This window comes from Caretta caretta, chromosome 7 (assembly GCF_965140235.1).
Source record: "Caretta caretta isolate rCarCar2 chromosome 7, rCarCar1.hap1, whole genome shotgun sequence".
NCBI classification, from domain to species: domain Eukaryota; kingdom Metazoa; phylum Chordata; order Testudines; family Cheloniidae; genus Caretta; species Caretta caretta.
The window spans coordinates 17,564,990-17,583,159 of record NC_134212.1 but is presented as its reverse complement, the minus strand read 5'-3'; positions in this window follow the sequence as shown (position 1 = coordinate 17,583,159).

Sequence of the window (18,170 nt, the reverse complement as noted above, 5' to 3'; positions counted from 1 at the left end):
GTATATATCTTCCAAAGAAGCCGTCATTTACAGAAATCAACATGTTTAAGGTTATAGCATATATTTTCTCAGACATTACAGAAAACTAAGTTACATGAACTCTGGGCCATGCAACTGCCTGTCAAATATCAGGGATTCAGAGTTGAAAACTCAACATTTATGCAGAGGTGCTGCTGAAACAGCACTGATTTAAGTGAGAAGAGAAAGTGGTGACATAATCCTGAAATGCATTTGCATTGCATTTTCTATATATAGTTTTTTCTCCTCTGAGGAACCGGTGCATCTCACAAAGACCCACCAGGAACCTGGTACTTTTTGTATTTACTCCTCATGATCCCATCCTCCTTCAACAGGCTGTGCTTCAACCAGTCCCACAATGACAATGGTGCAATGAATGAATGATTCAGTGATGATGCATGGAATGTGTCTAAGCATACATAAGTTGGCACAGCCTTCGCATGTTCTTTGCAATGGACTGTGTATCAGTCCTGCACACCCTTATGATTTTTACCAGTGCCCATTTTATCATTCACAGGGGCCACTGTTGATAATTCCCAACCTTTTATTGACTCAGGAGCAAAAGGGCCTGATTAACCCCCATTACAATCAACAGATCAGGACCTTTAAGGGTTAATTCTTCTTTCACTAGTGTAAATCAGAAGTAACTACACCATGGGGGTTATACTAGTGTAAATGATAGGAGAATTAGGCCTCTATACTGGGGACACAGGTCTCCAGCATGACCATAAAGATGGCCTTTTGAAAAGTACTTACAGCAGTTAAGGGCCACATTGTCAGACATACATGAGCATTTTCCTACTTCTGATAATTTTATCCTTAATTTTCTTCACCTTTGGGGTCAGATTGAAATTGTGGAGTCAAGTAGAGAATCACAGGCATCCTACAAAAAGAATACATAATTTATTACTATCTCCATATTGTCATTTTTTGTTGGATAAATTCCACAGACGGAAGATACTTTGCACTGGATCTTTTAAACCAATGAACATCCTAAAACAAAGTGACATTCTGCTTCTGAGAATGAAGTGTAAAATAAATGAAAAAACCCACCTCTGTAAATGCAAGTACTGAAAACTTAATTTACAAATGCAAACAAGATAAGCTGCCAAGTTGCCAACACAGTTATCTAATTTGTTGACACAGAGATTGCAGGCAAGATTCTTATTTAGTTCCATACATCTACATTTGTTTGCCAGCTGATCAGAACTGTAATCCAGCTACCTCAATATTACAGAAAATTGCTGTACATTCTTCTCATTTTTTAAAGCTAAGTTGCAGTTTGTGTGTTTCAAGCTCCATCACTGACATTTTCTGCTGGCTGAATCTGTTTACCTTCAAGGCACCCTGCAAAGACTATTTGTTTTTCCAAGCATTTGGGGAAGGTGGAACTATGGTGGGTAGAGTAGACTTGTTTGTTCAGTTGATTTGAATATTAAGTTATTTGTGTTACGGAATTAAGTATGTCTTTGTCATAAATATAAAGGGAAGGGTAAACACCTTTAAAATCCCTCCTGGCCAGAGGAAAACCCCTTTCACCTGTAAAGGGTTAAGAAGCTAGGATAACCTCGCTGGCACCTGACCAAAATGACCAATGAGGAGACAAGATACTTTCAAAGCTGGAAGGGGTGAGAAACAAAGGGTCTGGGTCTGTCTGTGTGATGCTTTTGCCGGGGACAGAACAGGAATGGTGTCTTAGAACTTAGTAAGTAATCTAGCTAGATATGCGTTAGATTATGATTTCTTTAAATGGCTGAGAAAATAAGCTGTGCTAAATGGAATGGATATTCCTGTCTTTGTGTCTTTTTGTAACTTAAAGTTTTGCCTAGAGGGATTCTCTATGTTTTGAATCTTATTACTCTGTAAGGTATTTACTATCCTGATTTTACAGAGGTGTTTCTTTTACTTCTATTAAAATTCTTCTTTTAAGAACCTGATTGCTTTTTCATTGTTCTTAAGATCCAAGGGTTTGGGTCTGTGTTCTCCTATTCAAATTGGTGAGGATTTTTATCAAACCTTCCCCAGGAAAGGGGGTGTAGGGTTTGGGAGGATTTTGGGGGGAAAGACGTTTCCAAGTGGGCTCTTTCCCGGTTATATATCTGTTAGACGTTTGGTGGTGGCAGTGATAAAGTACAAGGGCAAAAGGTAAAATAGTTTGTACCTTGGGGAAGTTTTAACCTAAGCTGGTAAAAATAAGCTTAGGGGGTTTTCATGCAGGTCCCTACATCTGTACCCTAGAGTTCAGAGTGGGGAAGGAACCCTGACAGTCTTTATTTACAATCTATTATTATCATCCATTTTAAGAAAATTGTGTACCTCTGTAATATTTTAACTGAAGCCTAGATATATTATTATGATTCTTGGCTTCAGGCAAAGAGCTTGGCATTGCTCACCTTTGCCGTGACCTGATCAAGGGACTGCCCTGCACTGATCTGGACCCCAGGGCAGGTTTGCCCTCTAGAGGTTACATATTTATTTATTTATTATTTTCATATGTTGTTGTAGTGCTGAAATACCCAATGAAATAAGCACACTCACTCCCACAGGGGCACTATGCTTCACCATTAGGAATTTGGGGCAACATAAATCTTCTTGTGTTGAATTTCATCTCACATGTAGAGTTATATCCCTCACTAACCTCCTTAAACTTGCCGTTTGGCCAAGCCACAAAAATTCACTCCTTTTAATCTTCCCTCTCAAGTCATTCTCACCAGCCACTTAATCATTTTGTTGCTTGTCTCTGTATCCTCTCCAATTTGTCAAAATGAATGGCTTCCAGCAATTGGTGGCGTTGAGAAGGTGGAGGGTGTATTTAAAATGACATTTATTTGCTCCACAGAGAAAACAGATTTGTTTTGTTTTTTCAAAGAAATAGGGTTTTATATTTTCATCAGATTAGAGACATGACTCTCCTGCATACTTACAAGACATTATACAGAGCTACTTTCTATTGCAATATTTTGCTCTTTGCTTCATTCTTCTGTTGTATGCTTCTGATGTGTGTGGTAGAAATATAAGTGTTCAGGGTTTTTTTATGCTCTGGAAAGGTATTCATTTCTCCATAGCTTGAGCAAAGGTTTGGCCTCACTATTTGCTATTTTCCTAAAGCCCATCCCATTTATCATCACGTTTCACTTTAGATAAATACGCCTTGAAAGCATTTTCCAAATTAAATGTCAAATAAAAAGTTGCCTCATTGACATATTGACATCTGTATAAAGCAAATCACTAACATAAATGGGCATCTAGAGAAGTACTCTCACAGTGAAAGGTATTCGTTCACTGTGGATAAATCTAAAATTATTTTCTTTTCGGCAAGGAAGCACAATTTGAATGATATTCCAATGTTATATTACCTTGACCTCTGGCAAAGCTATGAATTGTGATGAAATGCAGCAACTATGCATCACACTTTCCTAATGCACAGATAGTCTTCACTTTGACTGATGTATGGCAAGCAATAAATAAATTTAGAACCATCTTTTTTACTAGAATCTGCACAAAGAATCATCTTTACTGAGTAGTATTCTGCCTGAAGATCACATCAAAAGGTTGTCCACCACCTTTATTAGAAGACCACCTGTTTTATCAAATCTTGTCAATGGTTGCTTAAATCAGATTTCACTCTATTGCCATTGATTAAGCAGGCAAACAATTTAATATTATCAGTATATAAACTCTTTTTCAACCCTTTGTCTCCATAATATCTGCATCTCATCGGCATCGAAAAAATCAACTCAATTTCGGACCTACGTTGAAAGACCTTCTAAAGTTTCCATTGCATTAATTTACCTGGCAGGTTGGTTTTTGGAAGCAATGAAGTCACCAAGGGCCTCATCCAATGAAATCATTAACATCTTTCCATTTACTTCAATGGCCTTTGGATTAGGTCCTAATGCATTCCAGCCTTTTGACCTCAATTTGGTATTTATATACGGGGGGAGGGGAAAATAATCCAATCATTGTAATGTATTGTCCTGTATTATATTAATAAGTCTCTATCCTCTGCACTGGGACACAAAATTCTATAGTAAGTATAGGGTGGTAAAACTCATACCCTTCTTCAAAATTCATAATATAGCAGTGCCCATCTTAATGGCTTTCATTCTTTCAGAAATTATAGCAATTTTTAAAACACCCAATCTAATACCAACATTTAAATGACCAAATAAATCTCAGGCAAACCTTCATGCTTTCGTTCTCTTCGGTGTCTAGTTCAGTTTCTCATAAATTTCCTGAACTAATCCACTCAGTTCTGGACAAAGGTCATTGCACAGGAACTATGCAGGGTCATTTTAATTTAATTGAAAGCTTTTGAGATAGCTTTGGTATCTGAGCTCAAACACCATAGACTTAATGGTGAGTGAGCCCAAACCACAGCCTTGATGCTTTTTCTTTTTGTCCTTCTTCCCCCCTTCCCCCGCCCCCCCAGCATTTTCAAGGGCCAGCATTCATTCTGGAGTTTCCCTGGGTGAAGTTTTCCCTCTCTCTGTTTTTAATGAACCCCTTGAGTTCTGTGCTAGGTTTTTTACTTTCCATCCTTTCTGTTAATGGCACAATGTATCTTTGCAATTTAACATGAATGCAGCCAAATGACATTTTGCCTGTATTTGCCGCAAAGTATGTGTTTTTGTCTCCAACACTCTTTACTCTGAAATGCCATATATGATCAACTGTCTTAGAAATAATCTTTCCATCTCTCAATTTTCATAAACCTGTAACCCAAAGCACCTTTGGGTTTAACATTTTTTTTTCCTAGAGAAAGGTCTCTGCAACCAATGACCCCTTAATGAGAAATTTGCAGCCCCAAATCAGACTTCCACTTCCACTTTATTACATCTACAGAATACCATGCAATATATCTTGATATGACTGTCATTCGTGCAATTTTAAAGCCAAATGCATCATTTTAATATTGTCTGAAGTGAGGTCATGGATTTTACCCAACATGAAATATTATGGTTACCCTGTCTACAAGGACAATCTAAAGAAAAGCGATTTGTCTAACAACTGCAGTTCAACATCTCATTAATACTATACAGAAGTCACACAAAAGATACCACAAACATGCTAAAATATTTGTGTGAATGAGGTCAGAGGAGAAAAGAAGGATGATATAATTCAAAGTTTCTGGTCATGTAAATAGTTCATGGCCTAATATCCAGAGGCTCCTGTTCATTTCAGTTTGAGTTATGGAGGCCTTTGAAAATCAAGCCCATATACTTGCCATATACATATATTCTTTCAGCTCCTGATTCAGGAATGATTTCAATAGGACGTAGTCTATTCCTACCAGGTACTGAGCTCCCATTGCTTTCTGTGGAAGTTAGAGCACTCATCATCTCTCAGGATGTGCTCAGCAACACCTTGCAATATTAAGCCCTACGACTTCTAGATAAAAGCCCTTTTTCAAAAATATCCTCATATACTTCATCCCTACACTGGGGTATAATAAAAAGTTCCCCTGGAAGCACCTCCATTTAGAAGACCTCTCCCTTATTTGAATCCCCAGAAAGTGTCTCAGCTCCTAACAACAGTATAGCATTAGCTCAGATATTAGTTGAGGAGATGTATTAGTTCAGGTAGTGGATCGACTATTCATGTGAAAAACCACAGTAATATGTAAGGTTTTAACAAAGTAAACATACTTTGACTCTGTTTGTTTTCCCATTAAATGCTTGGTAAATTTAAACTAATCTCTGCACAGTGTTTTATGTTTCAAATACAACATTTGTTGGGTTGTGACTTACTTTTTAATTAAATGTTATGTAGTACAAGGAATACATTTTAACAGTTCATCTCTTTTCCTAATGCTGGATAAATAATAATAAACTAATCATAACTTAATTTTTAAAGTTCCTTTTATCCTCAAGAATCCCAAATTGCTTTACAAACACCCCATAGACATTGCTACCCTGCTACTGGAGAGCTGCCACATGCAGGGTGAAATATGGCAAATACTCAGTACTGGTCTTCACCACTACTCAGCATTTTAGGACAGGAAGTGATGAATACCTTTTCCAGTGGGGAATTTTATATATGGAGAGTGTAATTTTGTAAGTATTCCACTTAAAATTGGCTTTCGGAGAATGGTTTGAAAGCTGTGATTTGAGAGGCATTGAATTTTGATTTCTTTCCCTTAGGGTTATTTATCTGTTAGGTTTAGTGTACTAATGATATAGCATCCTTGCTATATTACAGCAAGATATCTTAGATGAGGGGTCATTTCTAGACTACTCATGATTTACCTGTAACTTCTATTGTATATCAGTTACTTATGAAAGAGCTACTGCATCCTGGCATAATTTTTTAAAAATTGCCATAGATTCTCAACTGGTGTAAATTGTCATTGTTACATTGAAGATTTCAGTGGAGCTATATGACAACTAACACTAGCTGATGATCTGCCCTATAAACCTGATCCAAAACCCAATTACTCAATGGGAGTCTTTCCATTGTCTTCACTGGGTTTTGAATCAGTCCCTATGTATTTTTTAAAAAGCCTATTAACATATACTTTATATTTTCCTTTCCAAGTTTGCTTAGTAAGAAAGATTTTATGTTCAACAAAAGCTCTCTGTTTTGTAAGCTGTTTTCTCCTTCTGTATGATTGATTCAGTAGTCTCAAAATGGAATGTTTAGGATTTCAAAATTCACTACCATGCAAGAGGAGTGAATTAATCAGACAGGACAGGCAGGCTAATTATAATGGAGAAAGCCTCTATTTATTTCCAAGTATCTTGTTAATCAGCCATAATGGAAAAGGAAATAGGGAGAAATTACATGGCAGTTTAGTGAGTTTTTGGTAAAATATATATTTTTAAAAATTAGTTTGTGTCTTTAAATCATGATCATGTAATTTAATTTAATCCATTAACAATATGTAACTTGATGTTCTTTCCCATTATGTTTTCAACAAAGGAAGTAATAAAACGTATAGTGACAAGTCGATAATGTTTCTGTTGCAGACTTATTACCCAAAGACATGACAGTATTTATTTGTTAGCTTCAGTTTGCTTTGATATTAGATTATTTTTTAATACATTAACTGAAGGAAGACTGGGGGAACAAACTACAGGCAATGTTATAGTCTAATCCAATAGATTACATTATGCCCCATGAACTAGAAGGAGGTTGGATGTAGCATAAATCAAAGCAGAATTTGACCCAACAGAGAGAGATGGCTATTTTCCTTTTGTCACCCTTCCAGACTACTGTGGTGAAACACAATAACTTTGTGCACAGATCAACATAAATAATCAGTTACAAATGGTATATTTTAAAGTTAATTTGGAACAGAAAATCCTTATTTGATACTTTACTGATATTTTACAAAGAGGATTTATTGTGTAGGTATATAAATACTAATATTCACCAGTGTATCTCCATTCATGGCTTTAAAACCATAGAGGACTGATACATATTGGAATTACCTGGGCTTGAGGAAAGTAATTGTCAGTTGAGTTGGGGAAACTACATTGGTGCCTTTCATTTTGGAGTAATATGGCCCGCATTTGTAAAACAAGTGCACAAACTAGATATGGGATTAGATCGTGGGCTGCTCCTGGCTCTGGCCAACAGCACTTTGTTCCATCTGCTTACAGTGATAACCGTGTAGCTTCTTTCTCTGATGCACACTTTGCTACAATCACCTATGCCTTTTTCTCTTCAAGACCAGATTGCTGTAATGTGGTCTACCTTGTGACTATTCAGAAGCTGGAACGAATGCAGAATGCTGTGGTCCATTTATTTAAGTGGAGTTGCACACAGAGCCCTGGATGGGCACCTATTCAGAGTTTATTTTTCTACATTTAAAGACCAAATAAATAATTGTGGGAAATGGAAGGATAGGCTTGTCAGCTGCAATTGGAAAAGTGAGGGGGTTCCACCTCCTGCCCCCTCACAAAATGTCACCCAAGCAATGAGTGCAAATAGAAAAGCCCCCGTTTAAAAAAATCAGGATATGGCAATACAATATGTGGCACAGAACCTGAAAGAGGGAGGTGGCATTAGAGGGCTGCGCTGAGTTATTCCATCAGCAATCATCTCCCAGGGACTATTCTGTCATCCAGAGTTCACCAGAGTACAGTACAATCTGCACCATACTCCCCACATACCCTGTCCTGGGTGGGGGCAAGGAGCACAAGGTGTGCAGCTGGCAAAGCTGGCTTTATACCAGTGGTTTCCTTACATCAGAGCTACCTTGTTAGGGAAATATTTGGTTGTTTTGCAGTACATGAGCAGCATAAATCAGCCTATAGAGCTGAGGGACCAGATATTTGCCCCTGGAGATGTTTAGCAAACATTCTATTAGTCTTCATAGCTATTTCCATTGGATTGCTTTCCTGCAGTTACTTTTCCTAGAGTTTTCTCTGTGTGTTTCCACTGGGTCAGCTTCAGGCTGCTACAACCACAAAACTGAACTGTACATATCTTCTTTCACATGAGAGCTGTAATTAAAGAAATATTCTCCACCCATCTCTAAGAAGGATTTTAAAAAATGGACTAAAAATGCACATTCATTCTTCTCTCACTGATTCCAATAGCAGTTTTTATTGAAAATAACAAAAGTAGGTCGGGGGGGGGGGGTGGAAGAGGAAAGGGAAATTACGCCAGGAATATTAACAAAGCTGTTTTGTCAGAATTTGTTTTGCACTGTAAAGCTGATTATCCTAGAGTCTTGAACATATTGAATCACGTATTGTAGAACACCATTTAATACATTTCATCCCATTCAAACTACCTGCAGTGAATTATATGATTATCTCTGACAATTCTATTTCTGTGTATAGCCAGGGTCTCAGTGGAATTATTGCTGCTATGCTATGAAACAGCAAAGTTTGCAGTGCCAAGTCCCATCCCAGAGAACCAACTGACTCTTTCTCTGCAGTGCTACTGACTAAAGTGTTTCATTATCTTGGCACAGAAAGCAATAATCACAGCTTATGAGAGCTCTAAACAGCAAAACCATTTTTTTTTGATATATGTTAGGCCCTAATTTTGGCATGTCAGCCAGACTCCATTTCAGGCTCAAACTTTCAGTCTCCACTCAACATACAGCAGTATTTGCTCTTCATTTAGAGTCTGTTTGGGGAGGTTTATGTCTATCAGGATATATGGAGTTTACTGATTAGAAAAAAAATGAAGTGTTCAAAATCAAACTTTGATCCCCTTAAGTTGCATAAAGATATTTACTAACAAGCATCTTATGAGTTGGAAATTGAATCTTATAGAACTTAAGCCAAGCAGTCTTGGAAAATTATGATTAAGGCTGGAATTGTGGAGTATCAGAATGAAAGGGTGACATAAAAAGACTGAGTTTATTTCTACTCCAAATAAACGTAACTTTGGTTGAATAAGGCATTTCTTCGAAAGACTGTTGTGGGTAAAGTCCAGGCAGAGATCAGCAAAGGAGTTAGAAGTATTTGCTCACAGAAATAGGATATTAAAACAGATAAGAACAAAGAAATGTTTTGTTTTATTTTTTTGTCACAGTGCCAGACACTGGAAACCCAAGAGGTGGCCCATCACCTGGGACACAGGAGGATTTGCTGCTGTGGCATGGGATATGTACAAAGATATTTAAGTCACCATTGTGCGCACGCCCCACCTGTAGCCTCCTGAAGATGCTACACTCCTATCCACTCTACCAACAGAAGTTACAGCAACTGAAGGGAGCGGATATGTTACCATGTGCCTTGGGTCACTAATCACACAGCTTAAATAATAATTAATGATCAGTCAAATCAAACAGTCCATGAGCAACCTCTGCGCTGAAATCCTTTGGTAGAAACTGTTTGGCTAATCTATATGATACACAAAATATATCAACAGATATCGCGACTGGTTTGAGAATGAGTCACTACCCCAATCCAGGGTCTACATTTGTAAGAGATATTGACAAAAGAGAAGAAGATGGTAGGATTAATAAGGCAATGCATTGCAGATGTCTAGTGTGTCTCTTCACCACAGGCAGCATGCTATAAGCCCAGATTCTCTGACCCAAAGATTTTGTGACTCCCTGCTCTTTGATGCTGCTTGAAAATGCTATGGGAGGCATTTTTTTCTGGCTGTTTTCTGACCTGTCCTCTGTCATCAGGCCCTAGCTTTGGTTGGTGAAATTTACTTTACTCAGTTGCAGTCTCAGTTGCATCCTCTTTCAAAAATTCTGGAGATTGCATTTGGACCTGTTGTGCACCCAAAAGTCAGGTATGATTTGCAAACCATTGGGATGTTTAGTCCATAAACTAAACATTTTAGTAAGGTATCTGAAAATTCGGATAGTTCTATTATTAAAGGACTGGAAATTGTTTTGATTTCACCTCTGCAACCAAACCATTAACTGAACTTGCATTAACTGCATTTGAGTTGGTGGTTTTGAATGTGGTTCTTCAGGTATTAATATCCTAGCCTCTTCCTCATTCACTTTTGTACTGCAATGTTATGCCTAGAAAAATGTCTCTTAGGAGAGCTATCTTGTAGAGTCAAGAGAAAAACAAATTGATGGTGCTACTGACAAGGGTCCTGAAAAAGATAAAGTAGGACAAGATTGTGCATTTATGTTTTATTCATATCAAGCCATTATTTAAGGTGACATAAACATATTTTCTGAATATACACATTTAAATACCCATGATCTTGGTGCCTCAAAACATGAATTTTCATTTAGAACTCAGACAGACACCCTAATATCTGGGGTGCAAAGGTTAGGCCCTTTTGCATCTGTAGTGCTCTGGTTTGGAAAATGGAGCAAATTAAAAGCCTAAAAATACATGTTCAAAAATAGAGCATGCAGGGCCATTTTTGATCATTTTGTTCATAATGCTTAACAGTTATTCATTGTATTGATTACTAGTACTATTAATATTATAGAAGTGCCTACAGTGCACTAGCCATTTCCCACACTCCCAGGAAGACACAAATAATTGGTTGGAAATGTGAGCTGAACCGTCTTTGATCTAATCATTGTCCATATCTCTTTAAAAAAATGAATAAAAACAAGATCCTGATGCTCTGTCCATGTTTTGACCACAATGCACCACTCAGGAGCAAGACTAAGGTCCAGCTTGATACTTCCTCCCAGCAAAGTGGAGCTACCAGCTGGCATAAAGTGTGGTAGCTGGCTCCTACACCAAATGTCCCACTAGCTCCTTGGGACTCCTTGGAGGCTCCTTGGGCAGGACAGAGCGTACATATGCCAATTTTCAATTAGCTTATGGTGCCTAGGGTACTATAGTAAGTTGATGGAAATTAGAGATGTCCCTAGATTGCTCAAACTTCTACGAAAGACCAGTGCACTTGAGAATCTAGTGACTGTAATTGGGTTCCTGACTGCTCTTCATGCTGAGTGAATTGTGGCACTGGGAGTGAATCTGGGCCTAAATTTTTACAGTGCTGAATATACAGTACAAGGTCTAGTGTTAAACAACTGCAGAAAAATAAATGATTATCCACTCCAAATAATGTTCTGATGTTAAAGAATGTTATTGGTTATGTTTATCCAGACATTTTCCCAAAGCACCAGTGCTTACTGTGTACCTTTTCTATCAATTAAATACATACTTTTAATTGCTGAACCAATCATGACAAAAATGTCAAAAGAAACCATACCTTATTTTTAATTTAGTTTTCAGGAAGCATATCAAACTGTCAGTTTATAGTCTTCCATAAAGCCTTCAAACAAGCATAAAGGGGACAGTGGTAATAGAAGGTTCCTAGGACTGCCCCACAGACTACATTTGGTCTGTTATAAAGGGATCACTTCTAGCAGAGACAGTCACCATAGTCATTCACCCCCTGTTCCCTCTGCTAACATTGCTAAAAATAATAGCAGTTAGGACCCAGTGGGGAAGTGGTTTTGTAATACAGAAAGCTTATCCACTAGGGACTGGACTGAGAGCACTAATTCAATTCACGTACACCATCAGAACAGCCATTGAATGGTAATTGCTTTCAAATCACTATTGACCTGGGCTTTGCATTGTAATTACTTTCCATTTATCAATAACTCTTTGTCAGACAGGGATACCCAATCACCAAAAATGCCAGAATATGTACTAAGAACAGCAATGAACTGCAAACAGAGTTGAGTTTGACCTAAGATGTTACAAACTCAATCATTAATAGACATTTGAATTGAGATATTTTTAGACAATTTCTAAACACCTAGTCCATTTTTTTTTAGTAAATTAATTTATACTGCATACTAAATACTAAAATGTCACTTTGTGGTTCCTTAGCATCTTTTTTCTTCAGTCTCCATGATATTCAAACAATGCAAACCATGCTGAAATGCTGAGAAGCAGTTATGCTGAATTATATTAATGTTGGTATTGTCTAGAGGCAATCCCCACCCTTTTTTTTTCAAATTCTGATGAAATTTAAAATTTTCAGAAAGATCGGGAGAAATTTTGAAAAATACCCCAAATGTGTTTTCTCTCTCTTTTTTTTTCTGACCAGCATGTTTATTATTAATCATTATTATATATTTATGTGGTACCATATATTTACAATTAACATCGCGTTTTACAGAAGTATAATAAGACACGTTCTCTGCTTGGAAGAACAAACACGTTAAGGGATAGATTTGGTGTGCAGTGGGATAAAGTATGAAGAGCCCGTCACAGGCACACCTTGCACACGGTAAGTGGAATTACAAACTCTTCAGTCAGGAAAGCGCAGGGACAAACGTGGAGGTAAAGCCAGGCCTCCACTGCTTATTCTCAAGCTGGCCAGAAGCAACCACCACCACAAATTGGAGTAGTAGTACAAAGATTCTGCATAACTGGCAAATATGTAATATCCATCTAGGTCTATGTAACAATGTAATGTTACCATGCTAAAATAAAGGTAAATGCACAAGAAATTAAGCTAACTCTTGAGTTGTTATTAATAATTCACGTATCTCCTACTTATTATGTACACTTTAATGACTTTGATAGAGTTGAGATATATAATACCCTTATTTTAATTGAGAGTGTTTGGTATTAGATGCTGTGAGGCTTTCAAGGGGAATCATCTGCTTAGCATAAGTATCAAAAATAAAACTTTCCTTTTGACGTATTTTAGCTCTTTGCTCTCATGGAAGATATTAGATGATCTGCTTTCAGTGAATATTAATGAAGTAAATTATCTCAGAAAATATCCTACTGTGTTCTAACTACAGGAGCCAACATGCCTCATTAGACTGCTGTTGATTAGAAATATTAAAGTGGCTTTGTCTTTCTTTTCATTTTAATTAAAATAAATTTGATAAGCTCTATTTTTTTAAAAAAAGGAAAGAAACGTCACAACTGGTTGAATCTCAAATCTTTTTAAGTTAGAAGAAAACTACCACTTTCTTGTAAATAATTGATTTGGGCTCAGTTCTGCCACCCTTCCATCAAATTGTACCTGATGTGCGAAGAGCACCATTGATTTCAATTAACTTGTTCATGGAGTATGTTACCACTCAGTGTGGATAAGGGTTGGCAGAGTCAGAGACCTTGCTTAGCCTGCTTTTTTTGTTGCAGAATTTCACAGCAGCCAAAACCTTGGTTAAGAAACTTTCAGTTTTGGGGTAGAGCCTAAGGATTCAATTTAAAAGGAGTAAGTTGCACACTCTTAATCAAAGATGCTACTTACAAAGAATACAGTCTGGGCTTGATTTTGCAAACTCAGTGCATGCAAGTAGTCCCATTGTTTCCACTGGCAATAATCATGGGTAAGGACTACTTCCACGAGTAAGGCAAGCAGGACTTGATCTCAGAGTAGTTGTCAGGACATGATGGCTTTTTTCTCTTAATCTCAATGGAGAAGCCAGTTGATATACCGATTTATGTGAATCTGGGTGATTCTAAAGCTGGCACTGTGATTTGAACAAAAAGAGATGAATCCCAGTTCTGCAAGCCCCGTGTAAAGTATGTATGTACTTGCCTTATATATATACAAGACCTTATTCTATTGTTGATTAAGAATGAGCACATCTTCCAAGAAAAGCCAAAGGAAAACATCATCCAAGAAATCTGTACCCCCAGAGAGAACAGTCTGGGGCAGAGTCTGACCTGGAGTATTAGAATCATAGAAATGTAGGGATGGAAGGGACCTCCAGATGTCATCTAATCTAGCTCTGACAGGTATTTGTTTAACCTATTCTTAAAAACCTCCAATGATAGGGATTCCACAACTTCCGTTGATAACCTAGTCTGGTGCTTAACTAGCCTTACAGTTTGAAAGATATTCCTAATATATAACCGGAATCTCCCTTGCTGAAAACTAAGCTGATTACTTTTTGTCCTGTCTTCGGTGAACATGGAGAACAATTGATCACTGCCATCTTTATAACAGCCCTTAACACATTTGAAGACTGTTATCAGGTCCCCCCTCAGTCTTCTCTTCTCTAGACTAAATATGACAAATTCTTTCAACCGTTCCTTGTAGGTCATGTTTTCTAAACCTCATCATTTTTGTTGTTCTTCTCTGGACTTTCTCCAATCTGTTCTCATCTTTATTAAAGTCTGGCACCCAAAACTGAACATAGCACTGAACCAGAGGCCTCACCAGCGCCAAGCAGAGTGAAACAATTATCTTTGCATCTTACATTAGTCTTACATGCTCCTGTTAATGTACCCCAGAATTACATTTGCCTTTTTTTACCACAGGATCACATTGTTGACTCATATTCAGTTTGTGATCCACTATAACCCCCAGTTCCTTTTCTGTAGTATTACTACCTTGCCAGTTATTCCCCATATTGTATTTGTGCATTTGATTTTTACTTTCTAAGTATAGTACTTTGAACTTGTCCTTATTGACTTTCATATTTTCAACCGGAACGCCTGGTTGAAAAGGGACCCTGTGGCTCCGGTCAGCTCTGCTGTCCGGGCTACTATACGTCCGGTCGGCGATGCAGCGGGGCTAAGGCAGGCTCCCTGCCTGCCCTGACTCCACACAGCTCCCAGAAGTGGCCAGCATGTCTGGCTCCTAAGCACAGGGGCAGCCAGAGGGGCTCTGCACACTGCCCCCATCCTGAGTGCTGATTGTTCAGGAACTGCGGCCAATGGGAGCTGCGGGGACCGTACCTGTAGGTGCAGGCAGTGCACAGAGCCCTCTGACTGCCCCTCTGCCTAAGAGCCAGACATGCCAGCTGTTCCATGGAGCTGCCTGAGGTAAGCACTGGAGCCTGCACCCCAGCCCACTGACCCATCCCTGAGCCCCCATCCATACCCAAACTCCCTCCCAGAGCCTGAACCCCCCCCACACACACATCCCAACCCCTCTCCCCAGGTGTGAGACGCCTCCTGCACTCCAAACTCTTCATCCCTGGTCCCACCCCAAAGCCCACAACCCCAGCTGAAGCCTGCATCCCCTCTCACACCCCAACCCTCTGCCCCAGCTCTGAGCTCCCTCCTGCACCCCAAACCCCTCATCCCTGACCCTACCCCAGAGTCCTCACCCTCAGCCAGAGCCCTCACCTCCTCCCGAACCCCAATCCCTTGCCCCAGCCTGGTGAAAGTGAGTGAGGGTGGGGGAGAGCAAATGACAGAGGGAGAGGGATAGAGTGAATGCGGGTGGGGCCTCAGAGAAGGGGCGGGGCAGGGACAGGGCCTTGGGGCAGGGCAAGGGTGTTTGGTTTGTGCAATTAGAAAGTTGGCAACCTACAAAGGTGCCAGAACTATTGTTGCTAATCTGGTCCTCACTGTTTAAGCAAACAGAGGTTTGTTTCAGGGGTGTGTACTGGAAATGAAAAGACAACTTTAACTATAGTGATATGACTAGTGTGACTATAATCAGCCTGTTGTACACCCAGGTTATGGACATAACAGATGTATGCCATAATCACTACATGGGTCTTATATGAACAAAATCGTTTTACACTGCTATCATGGAGTCTTCATGCATATGTTTAAATGTAAGTACATCTCTGCATCGTTGAGACACATTAACATAGTTTTTGGTGTTGCTGTTGTTGTTTTGGAGTCTATACAGCATTTTATACCAGAAGTATTTACTACAAAATAGTATGTCACAAACACTGCAGCATAGTCATGAAAAGATGGAGTTTCTTTTTGACTGTTCACAAGGACAAAAATGTATTACAAAGAACATCCCAGGAAATGAATTCTAGGTCTGGTCTATACACAGCTTCTGTACCAATACAACAATGTCAGTTAGGGGTGTGATTTTTTCTGACATGGCTATATCAGCACAGTCCCCTAGTGTGGTTGCAGTTATGCTTTATACAGGAATAACTTATTCCCTTTCCTGTATGGAAACAGCTAAACCAGTATAAAACACCTTGATTAGGATATAAATATGTCAACAGTAGGGGGGCTGTACTGATGTAGTTATGCCATTACAGTTAACTTTCAAGAGTAGACAAGACCCTAGTGAAATTAATTTATACACAGAGGCAAAACTCACAGACAGACAGTAATGATCCCATTGCAATAACAATCATTTTCTCAAGCTAAGAGAGTATTTACAATTTGCCTAACTCAATATGAGCAAGCTTTCAAAATACTGCAGGTTCTTTTAGCAAGAATTTTGCTTTCCAATCTCCTTTAAAGCCAGGCCATTTTGTTAAAACAACTTATTCAGGCATTAGGTAAGACAAATTTGTCATACACAATCTTGCTTTAGCAACCAGGGGTGAAAGCTCAATCTAATAACATAGCATTGGCCCCTACTGTCACCAGATGTACAATATATTAGAGCCAATTATAATGTTCTCTGAATCAGAGGCACACAAGGGAAGTGGAGTGTTAGAAAGTATTTAATCAGAATTTCCTTTGGGATTAAGAGACTAGGCAAGGGATAACGTTCATGGTAGATTACATCTTTTGTTGTGGTGGGATCTAGGCAGATTAAGTACAGCATTAGTTGTGGGTACTTCTGTTCTCAAGATGTAGATCTGAGTCAGAAAGACTCCTAATGCCCTAATAGCAAAGTATGATGTGATATAGGAGAGCTTTACCCATCAGTGGAGAAGCAAGAAATCAAGCAGGCTTGTTCTCTCTCTTTCTCTCTTTCCCCCTGTTAAATACATTGAATTTAGTTAAAGTAGTTCTTCACACTTACAAACCACAAGTGAAAGGATGATCAAAGCACAAGGACCAAAGTCAGGAAGTCCGTACCTTAGGGATCATTCTTATGATGTGCTGAACACTCTAGCCCAATCCTGCAAACCACCTAAGCACATACTTAACTTCAAGCATGAATAGTCCTATTAAGTTCAATGCCACAGCACTCTGCTGGGGCTGTTACTGGACTACTGCCCCCCTGGGGAGCACTGGGAGCCATTCTATCCTAGGGGAGGAACATCTGCCATTGAGCTTGTAACCCATAAAGACGATATTTAATTTTGTTTGTGACTCATGGTGCCTATGGCAGCCCTCGCTGAAAATGCCAAGATCAGGACAGGCTGCAAAAGGGAGAGCAGATATTCCCAAGACTGGTGGGTAACAATGAAGTTAAACTCCCCAACCAGTCACAAACTGTGCTTCTGATCCCCCGCACTGGTTATCAGGAAGCAAAAAAGAAATCACACAGCCCCCTTTATTGCATTCCAGTTCTCTGGCTCCCAATCAGCTCCTAGGTCCAGTACAGCGAGAAGTTATTTTAAACTCTGCTCACATATACAAATATGTTCTTCTGACCCCAAAGGGTCAGCCACATTACTAGGTCAGTATAGGTTTGAATCTTACCCAAAATACCACGCTGCCAGCCAATGCTTTAGTGTCTAAACTAAAGGTTTATTATAAAGAACAAGAAGAGATATGTTAAATGGTAAAACAGTCACATACATACAAAGACTTCAGAGTCCATATATCAGGTTCCTAGCAGTATTGGTGAGTTTGCTGGCTTGAAAGTCCCTCTGGGATACATCAGCAGCTTGGATGGATCATTCAGTCCTTTGTTCAGAGCTTCAGTTTGTAGCAACTCCAGAGGTAAGAAGGAGGATTGAAGACAAAATGAAGAAGATGCAGCTGCTTTTTTATAGTCTTTTGCCATGTGGCTTGTGCTTCCTTTGTTTGAAACACAAGCTGCCCAGCAACACATGGCTTGCAAACCTTGGAGGTCTGTCCTTGCTTCCCTTGCTGAGTCATAAGATGTATCCTTTGCCTTCCCGCAGCAGGCTAGGCAGTGCTGATGCCAAACTGTCTGGCAGTGTC